Below are 12,765 nucleotides of genomic sequence, written 5' to 3' on the forward strand. Positions count from 1 at the left end.
TAAAAAGGTATGTCAGAGACTAGTTGTTTACCAAACCATTTCTTTTGCCTCCTGGGTGCAAGCTGGACTACATTTCTGTCTCCCTTGCAATCAGGTGTGGTCATATGACTAAGTTCTAGCCAGTGGAATGTGGGCAGAAGTAATGAAAGCCACTTCTAGACTCATAAAACCTTCCACACAGTTCTGCAAGCTCTCAGCCTCTACTCCATCGGCTGACTGAATACAGAGGATTCAGTAGAGGATTCCAACGCCTAAAACAGTTAGCAGAGCCACAAGACGGATAATTCTAGGTTCTTGAATCACCCTGTGGGAGGCCATCAACTGAACATCTGCATTCAACCCTTATGTGAATGTGATGTCCATTTGTATTGTGATAAGCCGCTGAGACTTCAGGGTTATTAGTCAGGTCAGTTAGCTCACCCTAAGTAATACAGAAAGTAAACAAATTGCCCATGTTTACCCTTTAGAAGTGGTAAAGTATCATGTGGAACGTGACCTTCTGATCCCTACTTGAGGGTTCTTTCTATCAGATTGTGCATGTGTGTGTGTGTGTCTGTGGGTGTGTGTGCTCACATGCTCTTTGCGACCCCATGGACTGTAGCCCACCAGGCTTCTCTGGAGTTTTCCAGGCAAGAATACTGGAGTGGGTTGCCATTTCTTCCTCCAGGGAATCTTTCTGACCTAAGGATCAGACACAAGTTTCCTGCATCTCCTGCATTGGCAGGTGGATTCTTTACCACTGAGCCACCTGGAAAGCCCCTTCCTATCCATCAGACCAAGTCAAAAGTAACATTTTCCTTTTGGCCCAAGCATGACACTAGCCCCCCTTTTAGCCCTTCCCCTTTCCCAAGGGAACCATGGCCCACATTTGCTGTTTCATGGATTCATCTTCACCAAATGAAGGCACCTCACTTGCCTAACACCTGACCTCTGACAGGAGACTTACTCACCCTGTAGAGGTCTCTGATGAAAGGTGACTGCCCTTTCCTGCAAGCAGACTCTGTGGTTGGTGTGGCAGTGGTAACACAGCCCAAAGTTTGGATGGTCCAAAGGGCTTGGGGGACAAGCTGATTCCCTCCTCTGACACAGGAGGTCAGCAGGGGTTCCTGGTCAGTCCTACACCCTGGCTTATTCATAGGCTGATAGCTACTGGTTCAGCGTGTCGGCACAGTCCAGGCTGCTAAAACATATATCTTCTTGAACAGGATGTTCCTCACCTTCCTCTCTCCAGACAAGACAAGTTTTAGAGACTAAGAGAGCTAAAGAGATCAGGTCAAGTGGGTGGGGAGGGTGGGAAACAATGCAATAATACAGGGGAAAGGAAACCTCTGACTGGAGATGTGGCCATGAAAGGCCTTGGGAGTTTTCTCAGTATCACAGTCTAAATTTTATAGTAATTCACAAACTCATATTTCCAGAGTTGGGCAAAACTCCAAGGTTTGCCTAGCCTTCATTTCATAGAGAAAAGCCTAACTGTCACTTCATAGAGAGGGAATTGATGACCTGAGTGATTAAGGAGCATGTTTAACGTCACAGAGATAGTCAAGGCTAGGACTAGACCCCAGAACAGTGCTCTTAGCGCTTTTCTGCTTTGCTTGCAGGTCTGATGGGAGCCACTCAGTTCAAGCAGTTGTAGCAGCAGATGTAATTAGGATACTAAGTGCTGGAGAGTGTGGTCCCTGAGGACACATCTGTCCATGACCTTGGCCAACCTCCAAGCCTCCCTGAAAGCCTTTCCCTGCTTATATGAGAAGCCAGCACCCATCACCCACCAGGGTCTGACACAAACATGTCTGGGGTGAGTCGCTCAATTCCAAGGTGAAGCAAGAGTGGGAACATCTCCAAGCTAAAACTCCAGAGCATCTGGGAGGGGAAAGAGTCTCCAGACTGGAAAGGCATGGAAATTTCCCTGAACCCAGAAGCATGTTTGGAATAGTACCGCTGCATCACCACTCCAGCCCGGCCTTGTTAGTGAGGCAAGCCGCAATCAGGAGATAATTAGCTTGCTGTTATTTATTCCCTGCTCTAATCAGCAGCCCACTGCTTGCACAGTAGAGAGGGCTCCCACCCCCAGAGCAGTGGGGGTTCTCAGGGACCTTTAGTTACCAGCCAGGAAACAAGTGGCAAAAGACAAAAGGCTGGGGAGACAAAAAGAGGGAGGGAGAGCCTTGACCACAGGACCCAGGCGCTGCTGGGCTCTGCACAGCAAACAAATCCCTGGGCAGAGGCAGCTGGGAATCACCAGGAGCCCCGGGCAGCTTTACACTCTGCTTCATTTTGTTCCTGGAGTTGGGCTTTGGTCGATAAAGGGCGGCTGGCGTTCAGCTCCCTGTTCTGCCTCACTGCAGTCAAATTGCCTTTTTCCAAGGCGACTTTCAGAAAAAAAAGATGACATTTATCAAAGTCTGCTGAGTGGTGACCTTGGTGGGAGGGAGAGAGGGCGGGTGTACTGTCTGTGGAAGCAGGCAAAGAAAATGAGGAAAACCTAGAGGGAAGGAAATGCTTTCAAGCCTCAAAGTTGTTGGAACAAACACAGAGAGATGACTCAGGGTTGGAGGATGTGCTCAACCACGCTCCCTCCTGGCCCCTTCCTCATCCTCAGTAGCTCGTTCTCACCGGCAATACCTGCCTTTCCAGCCCAATAGTAGACTGAGGATGCTCCATCAAACAACAACCTCTGGAAAGGGATCAGGCTTATGACTTGATAACTGCAAGATACACAACCTTAGAATCAGTAGCAGTTTCAGAATTTCTGCATAGGGCAGGCTATGAGGCTGCTTTTTGATTGGAGCGGCAGGAAGTGAGGGAACCAGAAAACTTGTACTTTGCGTAGCAAAGACATTGGTGGTTTTTTTTTTTCTTTTCCTACATAGGTCATACATCTGTAGGGCATGGAGGGCATGCATAAAGCCCACCCAAACCACTTATTGGCCCCACTGCTACATTTGTTGTTGTTTGTCAGTTGCTCAGTCATGTCCGACTCTTTGTGACCCCACGGACTGCAGCATGCCAGGCTTCCCTGTCCTTCAACCAACTCCTGGAGCTTGCTCAATCTCATGTCCTTTGAACTGGTGATGCCATCCAACCATCTCATCCTCTGTCATCCCCTTCTCCTCCTGCCTTCGATCTTTCCCAGCATCAGGATCTTTTCCAATAAGTCAGTTCTTCACATCAGGTGGCCAAAGTATTGGAGCTTCAGCTTCAGCGTCGGTCCTTCCAATGAATATTCAGGACTGATCTCCTTGCAGTCCAAGGGACTCTCTAGTCCCAAATACTACATAGGATCCCAGAACTGGAAGAGAACTTAGGAGTCATCTGTAGGAGCTTGGGTCCTACACAGGATTCCGCTGTAAGTCTTCTCCCTTCTCCTCTCTGGCCTCGTAAGCCCTTTACACACAGGCTTTTATAGCACCTGCCACCATGCATTGTGAACATCGATATCTCAGTTTCCTTAGCCAGTGATCCTTGAGAACAGACAAGGCTTCTTGTGCCTTCACCTTTGTATTTCACTTTTCCATTCCTGAACACTCACAGGAGTTCTTGCTATATGTGAATCGGGGTATGTGTGATAGAATGAATGAAAAAACAAATGAAGGGACATCTGAGCAAAACAGTCATCCAGCCCCTGCTTTAACACTTCCTGTGAGGAGGAGTTCATTACCTCAAGATGGGAAAGATCCATTACGGGACAGGTGAAATGTTAGAAGATGTTTCTGCATGTGGAATGTAAATCTGCTCTTATGACACTTCTATAGAACAGTTCTTCCCTTTAGAGGCCCAGAAGCACAGAGGTCCTCAATCTAGGATACCACATATAAGTCTTATGAGATCACTCCCCCCAAGAAATATGTGTAAAATTCTGTGTGTCTGCCCATGTACTTAGGGGTAGGGGATCCATGGCTCCACAAAGGAGTCCTATTGCCACATTTTATTTATTTAAGTATTTATTTATTTATTTGGCTGCACCTGGTCTTTGTTGTAGCATGCAGGAATCTTTAGTTGTGACATGTGGGATCTAGTTCCCTCACCAGGGATCCAACCCAGGCCCCCTGCATTGGGAACACGAAGTCTTAAGCCACTGGATCACCAGGGAAATCCCTGTATTTCCAAATTTTAGAGCCACACTTCATTTGTTTACTCCCCCATGAAATGTATACTAGACAAATCAAGAGTCCTCAAAAATGCTTACTGTTTTATATTTTTTCCCTCCTACTTTTCCAAAGAAAGCAGCCTCCCAGGTTGTTATGTATCTTGAGCAAAACTAGCTCTGCTACTCTAACCACGGATGATTAGACAGGGATTAACTCACATACTGAAGTTAACCATGAGTGGGTGGGGCACACAGGAAGCTGAAGGAAAGAGTTTGATAGGAATTGTGATCAAAAGGGCGCACCATGTTGGATGGCAGCAATTTGACTCATTCAGAGGCTCTTCATGGGGAAATAAATATCTTTGGTGATACTCACAGAAAGTGGGTGACTTTGGAGTTGCAAGCCTCTTTTTGCCAATTCAAATCACTTTTTCAATTCTCCAAATCTTGGAAGCACTGGGCTCATAGTGACTACAGCTAATAAGGCAACTCCCCAGTTACAATAAACCTCTGCTGGGTCCTGCAATAAACCTGTCTTCCTGAAGCCTATTAGGTGTGACTCTTCTTTGCAGTTTCAAAGATTCTGACTAATACACAACCCTCCAACTTTCACAAGTGGTTATTATGACTTCCTTCTAAAGTATAAGATCCTCATTGCTAAGCTATCCTTCATATATGAGCTACCAAAATAAGTATTCACACACATTCTCATTAAATCCTTATAAAATCCTACAGTAGTCATTCTCAACTTGGGTAGGGTACAAAGAACCACCTGACTCCACCTTAAATATAGATTCCCAAGCCCCCATCTCCACCACTTCTAAGTAAGTCTGGGGTGGGCCTTGATATTCATTTTTTAAACAAGTTACTTGGAGATTCTGATGTTGGTAGTCTAAATCCCTCACAAGAAGAACACTGCCCTGGGAGTTTTTCCCAACTGCCTTGATGATCAAAATGCCTCTCAGGCTCTGCCCATAGAAGTTCTGATTTAGTGGATAAGGGGCTCTGGAATTTTAATAGGGTAGGCATCTTGATGTTCAAGACTTCCCAGGTGGCATAGTGGTAAAGAATCCTCCTGCCAATGCAGGAGACCCAAGAGGCACGGGTTCGATCCCTGGGTCAGGAGGATCCCCTAGAGGAGGAAATGACAACCCACTCCAGTATCCTTGCCTGGAAAATTCCATGGACAGAGGACTCTGGTGGGCCACAGTCCATGGGATTGCAAAGAATTGGACACAACTGAACATGCACCAAGCATAATGTCCATTTTATCTGTGAGAAAACTGAGCCCCAGAGTAACTTATCCACAGTCATATAGATAGTTGACAACAGGGGTGAGATTAGAATCCAGCTCTCTTGACACTCAGTCCCACACTCTTTCTGCTGGGTTACAAAGGCCACACCACCTGTATAGAGGCCTGGACATAATAAGCAATGGATAGAGGTTTGTTAAATAGAATCCACGCAGGTTCTAGAGGGAAGAAACTATTTCTATAAAGCATATTTGCATCTTGTTCCACCCAGCCTCACCCCAAGGCACGTAATACAGTGGTCTGCCCTAGGGGCTCAACAGATGTTTGTGAGAGAACGCATTATTGTATGATTACTGGACTCTGTGCTGCTCTATCTCCTTCCTCTGGCTGTGCTCCAGATTGTAAATGAGCTGCCCAGAACTGAGCTTGATACACGAGTGGTGGTCTGACCCAAACTGAGGATGGCAGGGTCTCCTTTGCCCATGTTTTTATAGGAACTCCTGTCTGTTCTGGGGAACAGGACCTTGTCCTTCCTGCCAGTCTGGGGTGTGCCCTCATGAAACCAAGAGGAGCTGGCAGCTCTATTACTGGTCCTGGGCCTCCTCCCTCCTTCAGCCTCCACTGTGGCTTCCTAATTCTAGCTTCCCATTCATCGACACTTAGAACTCTGCTATACCCATAACCTTGACAGCTTTCCCCCAGTAGTTCTTTGCACTACTCCTAGAAAAGAACCCTAAACAAGGATGATGGGCACCAGACCATTCTTACCTCCCCACATTTACAGAATGCATATCACACGTTACATACTCCATAGGAGCATGCATGCTAAATTACTTTAGTTGTATCCGACTCTGTGTGACCCCTATGGACTGTAGCCTGCCAGGCTCCTCTGTTCATGGGATTCTCCAGGCAAGAATCCTGGAGTGGGTTGCCAGGCCCTTCTCCAGGGAATCTTCCCAACCCAGGGATCAAACACCCCCGTCTCTTATGTCTCCTGCATTGGCAGGCGTGTTCTTTACCACTAACACCACCTAGGAAGCCCTCTATTAGGCACATGAGCCTATTAAATACACAACATCATTAGGTAGATACTTTATGCCCTTTTTACAGGTTAAGTAATTGGTTCAGGTCATCCAGTGAGTGGCAGAGCCAAGATTTGATCCTGAGGAGCCTCACTCCAAACATTGTGGTCTTAACCACAAAGTTATACTCTCTTTCAAGGTTAACTCAGTTCTGCCTTGACCCAGCTTGTGAACTTGACTGCTAAGGCATCTTCCAGCACTGGTAGTCTAAACTTCTCTCATCTCATAAATTAGTACCAGCCCAGGTGCAGTGGGATTAGCCTGAGAACAGGCTAAGAACAGTAGAATGTAAGTGGTCAAAGAGTATAAATTTCAGGCACAAATGAATAGGTAAAGACTCAAAAAGTATGATTACAGGGAAACACTTTATTAATTCAAAGAGTTAGCCCAATGGCCTTAGACAAGAGGAAAAAAAAAATCCTTAACTGCAAGTTTATCATTTAGTTTAACTATAATCCTTTACCAAATCATAAAAATACCAGCTTCCTACACTGGAATACTAACTCCACATATAATAAAAACGAATCAAAGATTCATACAATGTGAACTAGCTTAGAAGTCTCGTGTTAGTTAAATTTTAATTTTAAATGTAAAGCCTTTCAAAATCAAAAGAGAGTGTTGCATGTGCAGGAAGAGAAAATATTTTCAGACTAACAAAACTTCTTTTAACTTCTTAAAACTTGTTAAAAAAAAAAAAAAAAAAAGAAAACCCAAATTCCTTTCGGAGGACCTCCTGGTTATCCAGACTTCCAGGGAGGAGCTCCAGAGTAGTCTTATTTGTCACAATGCCTTGGAACAAAAGTCTTTCATTTCTGAGATATATGGTCAGCTGCAGGCTGACTGAGGTAGGCGAACCCCACTGCTAAAGGCTAAAATATTATTCTGAACCATGAATTTATCTGTCAGCAATATTTCAAAGACACATCTATCTGATGACCTGTTGCAGAACTACTTTGAGAGGTCCATATGTGGATGTCAAAAGTCAAGAAAGTGTGTATGATTTAGCCATCAGGAATGATCATCTCTATAGAAGCAGAACAACCCTGACCATGAGCAAGTGCTACAGACTGAACAAGATGACTTTAGAATTATTAGACAATACATATGTGCAATGGAATATTACTCAGTCATCATAAAAAATGGAATAATGCAATTTACATGGATGGACCTGCTGCTGCTGCTAAGTCGCTTCAGTCGTGTCCAACTCTGTGCGACCCCATAGACGGCAGCCCACCAGGCCTAGAGATTATCATACTGAGTGAAGTAAGCCAGACAGAGATGCTGAAACATCATATGACATCCCTTATATACGGAATCTAAAAAGACATGATACAAATGAACTTATTTACATAACAGAAACAGACTCACAGACTTAAAGAATGAACTTATGGTTGCAGGGAATTGGTGGGAGAATGCAGGGGAAGGGATAGTTAGGGAGTTTGGGATGGACATGTACCCACTGCTATATTTAAAATGGATAACCAACAAGGTCCTACTGTATAGCACAGGGAACTCTGTTCAATGTTATGTGGCAGCCAGGATGGAAGGGGAGTTTGGGGGAGAATAGATACATGTATATGGATGGCTGAGTCCCTTTATCTCCACCTGAAACTATCACAACATTACTAACTGGCTACAGATCAGATCAGTCGCTCAGTCGTGTCCAACTCTTTGCGACCCCATGAATTGAAGCACGCCAGGCCTCCCTGTCCATCACCAACTCCCGGAGTTCACTCAGATTCACGTCCATCGAGTCAGTGATGCCATCCAGCCATCTCATCCTCTGTCATCCCCTTCTCCTCCTGCCCCCAATCCCTCCCAGCATCAGAGTCTTTTCCAATGAGTCAACTCTTTGCATGAGGTGGCCAAAGTACCGGAGTTTCAGCTTTAGCATCATTCCTTCCAAAGAAATCCCAGGGCTGATCTCCTTCAGAATGGACTGGTTGGATCTCCTTGCAGTCCAAGGGACTCTCAAGAGTCTTCTCCAACACCACAGTTCAAAAGCATCAATTCTTCGGCGCTCAGCCTTCTTCACAGTCCAACTCTCACATCCATACATGACCACTGGAAAAACCATAGCCTTGACTAGCCGGACCTTTGTTGGCAAAGTAATGTCTCTGCTTTTGAATATGCTATCTAGGTTGGTCATAACTTTCCTTCCAAGGAGTAAGCGCCTTTTAATTTCATGGTTGCAGTCACCATCTGTAGTGATTTTGGAGCCCAGAAAAATAAAGTGTGACACTGTTTCCACTGTTTCCCCATCTATTTCCCATGAAGTGGTGGGACCGGATGCCATGATCTTCTTTTCTGAATGTTGAGCTTTAAGCCAACTTTTTCACTCTCCACTTTCACTTTCATCAAGAGGCTTTTGAGTTCCTCTTCACTTTCTGCCATAAGGGTGGTGTCATCTGCATATCTGAGGTTATTGATATTTCTCCTGGCAATCTTGATTCCAGCTTGTGTTTCTTCCAGTCCAGCATTTCTCATAATGTACTCTGCATATAAGTTAAATAAGCAGGGTGACAATATACAGCCTTGACAAACTCCTTTTCCTATTTGGAACCAGTCTGTTGTTCCATGTCCACTTCTAACTGTTGCTTCCTGACCTGCATACAAATTTCTCAAGAGACAGATCAGGTGGTCTGGTATTCCCATCTCTTTCAGAATTTTCCACAGTTTATTGTGATCCACACAGTCAAAGGCTTTGGCATAGTCAATAAAGCAGAAATAGATGTTTTTCTGGAACTCTCTTGCTTTTTCCATGATCCAGCGGATGTTGGCAATTTCATCTCTGGTTCCTCTGCCTTTTCTAAAATCAGCTTGAACATCAGGAAGTTCATGGTTCACATATTGCTGAAGCCTGGCTTGGAGAATTTTGAGCATTACTTTACTAGCGTGTGAGATGAGTGCAATTGTGTGGTAGTTTGAGCATTCTTTGGCATTGCCTTTCTTTGGGACTGGAATGAAAACTGACCTTTTCCAGTCCTGTGGCCACTGCTGAATTTTCCAAATTTGCTGGCATATTGAGTGCAGCACTTTCACAGCATCATCTTTCAGGATTTGGAATAGCTCAACTGGAATTCCATCACCTCCACTAGCTTTGTTCGTAGTGATGCTTTCTAAGGCCCACTTGACTTCACATTCCAGGATGTCTGGCTCTAGGTCAGTGATCACACCATCATGATTATCTTGGTCGTGAAGATCTTTTTTGTACAGTTCTTCTGTGTATTCTCAGAGAAGGCAATGGCAACCCACTCCAGTACTCTTGCCTGGAAAATCCCATGGACAGAGGAGCCTGATAGGCTACAGTCCGTGGGGTCGCTAAGAGTCGGACATGACTGAGCAACTTCACTTTCACTTTTCACTTTCATGCATTGGAGAAGGAAATGGCAACCCACTCCAGTGTTCTTGCCTGGAGAATCCCAGGGACGGGGAAGCCTGGTGGGCTGCCGTCTATGGGGTCGCACAGAGTCAGACACGACTGAAGCGACTTAGCAGCAGCAGCAGCAGCTGTGTATTCTTGCCATCTCTTCTTAATATCTTCTGCTTCTGTTAGGTCCATACCATTTCTGTCCTTTATCGAGCCCATCTTTGCATGAAATGTTCCTTTGGTATCTCTGATTTTCTTGAAGAGATCCCTAGTCTTTCCCATTCTGTTGTTTTCCTCTATTTCTTTGCATCGCTGAAGAAGGCTTTCTTATCTCTTCTTGCTATTCTTTGGAACTCTGCATTCAGATGTTTATATCTTTCCTTTTCTCCTTTGCTTTTCGCTTCTCTTCTTTTCATAGCTATTTGTAAGGCCTCCCCAGACAGCCATTTTGGTTTTTTGCATTTCTTTTCTATGGGAATGGTCTTGATCCCTGTCTCCTGTACAATGTCACGAACCTCATTCCATAGTTCATCAGGCACTCTATCTATCAGATCTAGGCCCTTAAATCTATTTCTCACTTCCACTGTATAATCATAAGGGATTTGATTTAGGTCATACCTGAGTGGTCTAGTGGTTTTCCCTACTTTCTTCAATTTAAGTCTGAATTTGGCAATAAGGGGTTCACTTCAATACAAAATAAAAAGTTTAATAAAAAAAGAATTATTTGACAAAACTGAAGATATCAAGACACTGAAAGATGTCTATGGCACCCTTCTACCCACACCAATGATTCCTCTTCTGCCCCTGGTCAGTATTCACATCCTTGCAGAGTTTCCAGAAAGTGTGCAGGGTGGAGGCGGAAAAGAGTAAGGAGTAGCAAAAAGAAAAGAATAAGGAGTAGCAAAAAGGGAGTTGGATGTCAGATGTCCAAAAAGACATTAAACAAAAAGACAGTAAACAATGGGTGAGCATGCTAAAAGGCAAGTTAAAAGAATCAGAGAAATGAATGGCAGTTTAGGACTGAAGATGGGAGGAACAGGAATCCTCCAGATTGAGTGCCTTCGGGGACAAACTAGAAACGGAAACATTGGTCAATTGCTAGATATGAAATGGCTCAACTCAAATGGGAAAGGCTTAAATTTCAACCCTTTAAGCAATACTTAGCCAAGCACTCACCTTTATTGCTAACCCTCCCAGAAATGGCTTCATCCCGGTGCCCCAGCTTTTTGGAGATAACTCTAAGAATGACAAAACTCATCTTGACAGCAGCAATACCACTGAGGTTCTCCACAAAATGAATATTTTTAAAACTAAATTTTCAAGTTTAAATTTATAAATATTTTTAAATTGAAAAGATAGCCCAGAGAGTGAGAGCTTAAAAATATGAGTGAATGCTCTAAACAGGCAAAACCCTAGAACGTGGGAACAAGGCAGACAGATGTGCAAGGTGATCTGTACATTTTGGGGGGAGGGGGTTGGGTTTTTTACTTTTGTTTATTTATTTATCTTTGATGTTTTGATATGTATATATGTTTACATCAAGACCAGGGGATCTCCTAACTTTCATGGAGAGAATTAGGTTTTTAAAAAGATAATACTTATAAATAATAAAACACATTCACAACTATTAGCTCATTTGATCTCCCAAACAATCCTATGAAATAAGCTCAGGTGCTATTATTGTTCCCAAGTTATAGATAATGGAATGAGATTCAGTAAAAATAAACTGAAATACCGAAGGTCACAGAGCCAGTATACAGCTGACTTCTCCAAGACCAAATATTATGCTTCACCCTTACCTATTGTATGGTCAGGCCATTCAACATGAGTGTGGGGTTCCTCTTTCCTTTCTTTCTGGCTGTGCTGGGTCTTCATTGCCCTACGAATTGTGGGATCTTAGTTCCCTGACCAAGGATTGAACCCAAGTTCCCGGTATTGAGAAAGTGAATTTTTAGCCACTGGACCATGGGGAAGTTCCCCAAAGTGGCTGTTCTCTTGCTCTCTTTATATAAACCAGTCCCTGCTTCACTCACATGACTATCCAATCTTAATTATAGCACTTAAACGGTAAATGCCTATGTGTTTGCCCCTGACCCAGCCTCGAGTTTCCTTAGTAACTGATGAGCCAAACTGATGTCAATTCCCCCTATAAATGGTAGCCTCCTGAGCAGCCTACCCTGAGTAGCGAAGATAGATGCCATGTCCTGCCTGCCGCCTGCCATACACAGTGGGGGTGTAGCTCCAAGATATTTTGTTTCAGGTGTGTAAGACTCCCCTATCTAATAAACCATTGATGTCTCTGTCTCTGGGTTGTTTCTTCAGTCTCAAGGCTGGGCAATTACAAGGCTTGAAGCCCAACAGCCCTACACTAGGCATTGAGATTAACATATAATGAATGTGCTAATTTAATGCAATTATTAATTAATGAATTAATTCAACAAACATGTTTTAATGCCTATTAGGAGCCAGACCAAGGGTAAATCCCTGCTCCCAAGGAGCTTACAGTCTAATGGGAAAGCAGATATGTAAATAGAATTGTAAGTGAAAAGTTTTATAAGAATATATGTATGTGTGCTCACTAAGTGGCTTAAGTCATGTTCGAGTCTGTGACCCTATGGATTGTAGCCTGCCAGGCTATTCTGTCCATGGGATTCTCCAGGCAAGAATCCTGGAGTGGGTTGCCATGCCCTCCTCCAGGGGATCTTCCCGACCCAGGGATCAAACCCATGTCTCTTACATCTCCTGCACTGGCATGTGGGTTCTTTACCACTACACCTGGGAATCCCATAAGGACATATATATAAGAAAAAAACAACTAAGTGTGCCCAGCAAATTAGACTATGTTGTCCTAAAACAAGAGTGGCCAGCTGCCTGGAGTCTTTAGAAAGAAGTCAAAAGGTAACTTCCTAACAAGGTGTCTTTCACCACCTCTGACTGAAGTGCCCAGTGCTGGTTATTGAAAAAGAAAAA

The sequence above is a fragment of the Bubalus bubalis genome, chromosome 6 (genome assembly GCF_019923935.1).
Source record: "Bubalus bubalis isolate 160015118507 breed Murrah chromosome 6, NDDB_SH_1, whole genome shotgun sequence".
Classification (NCBI taxonomy): domain Eukaryota; kingdom Metazoa; phylum Chordata; class Mammalia; order Artiodactyla; family Bovidae; genus Bubalus; species Bubalus bubalis.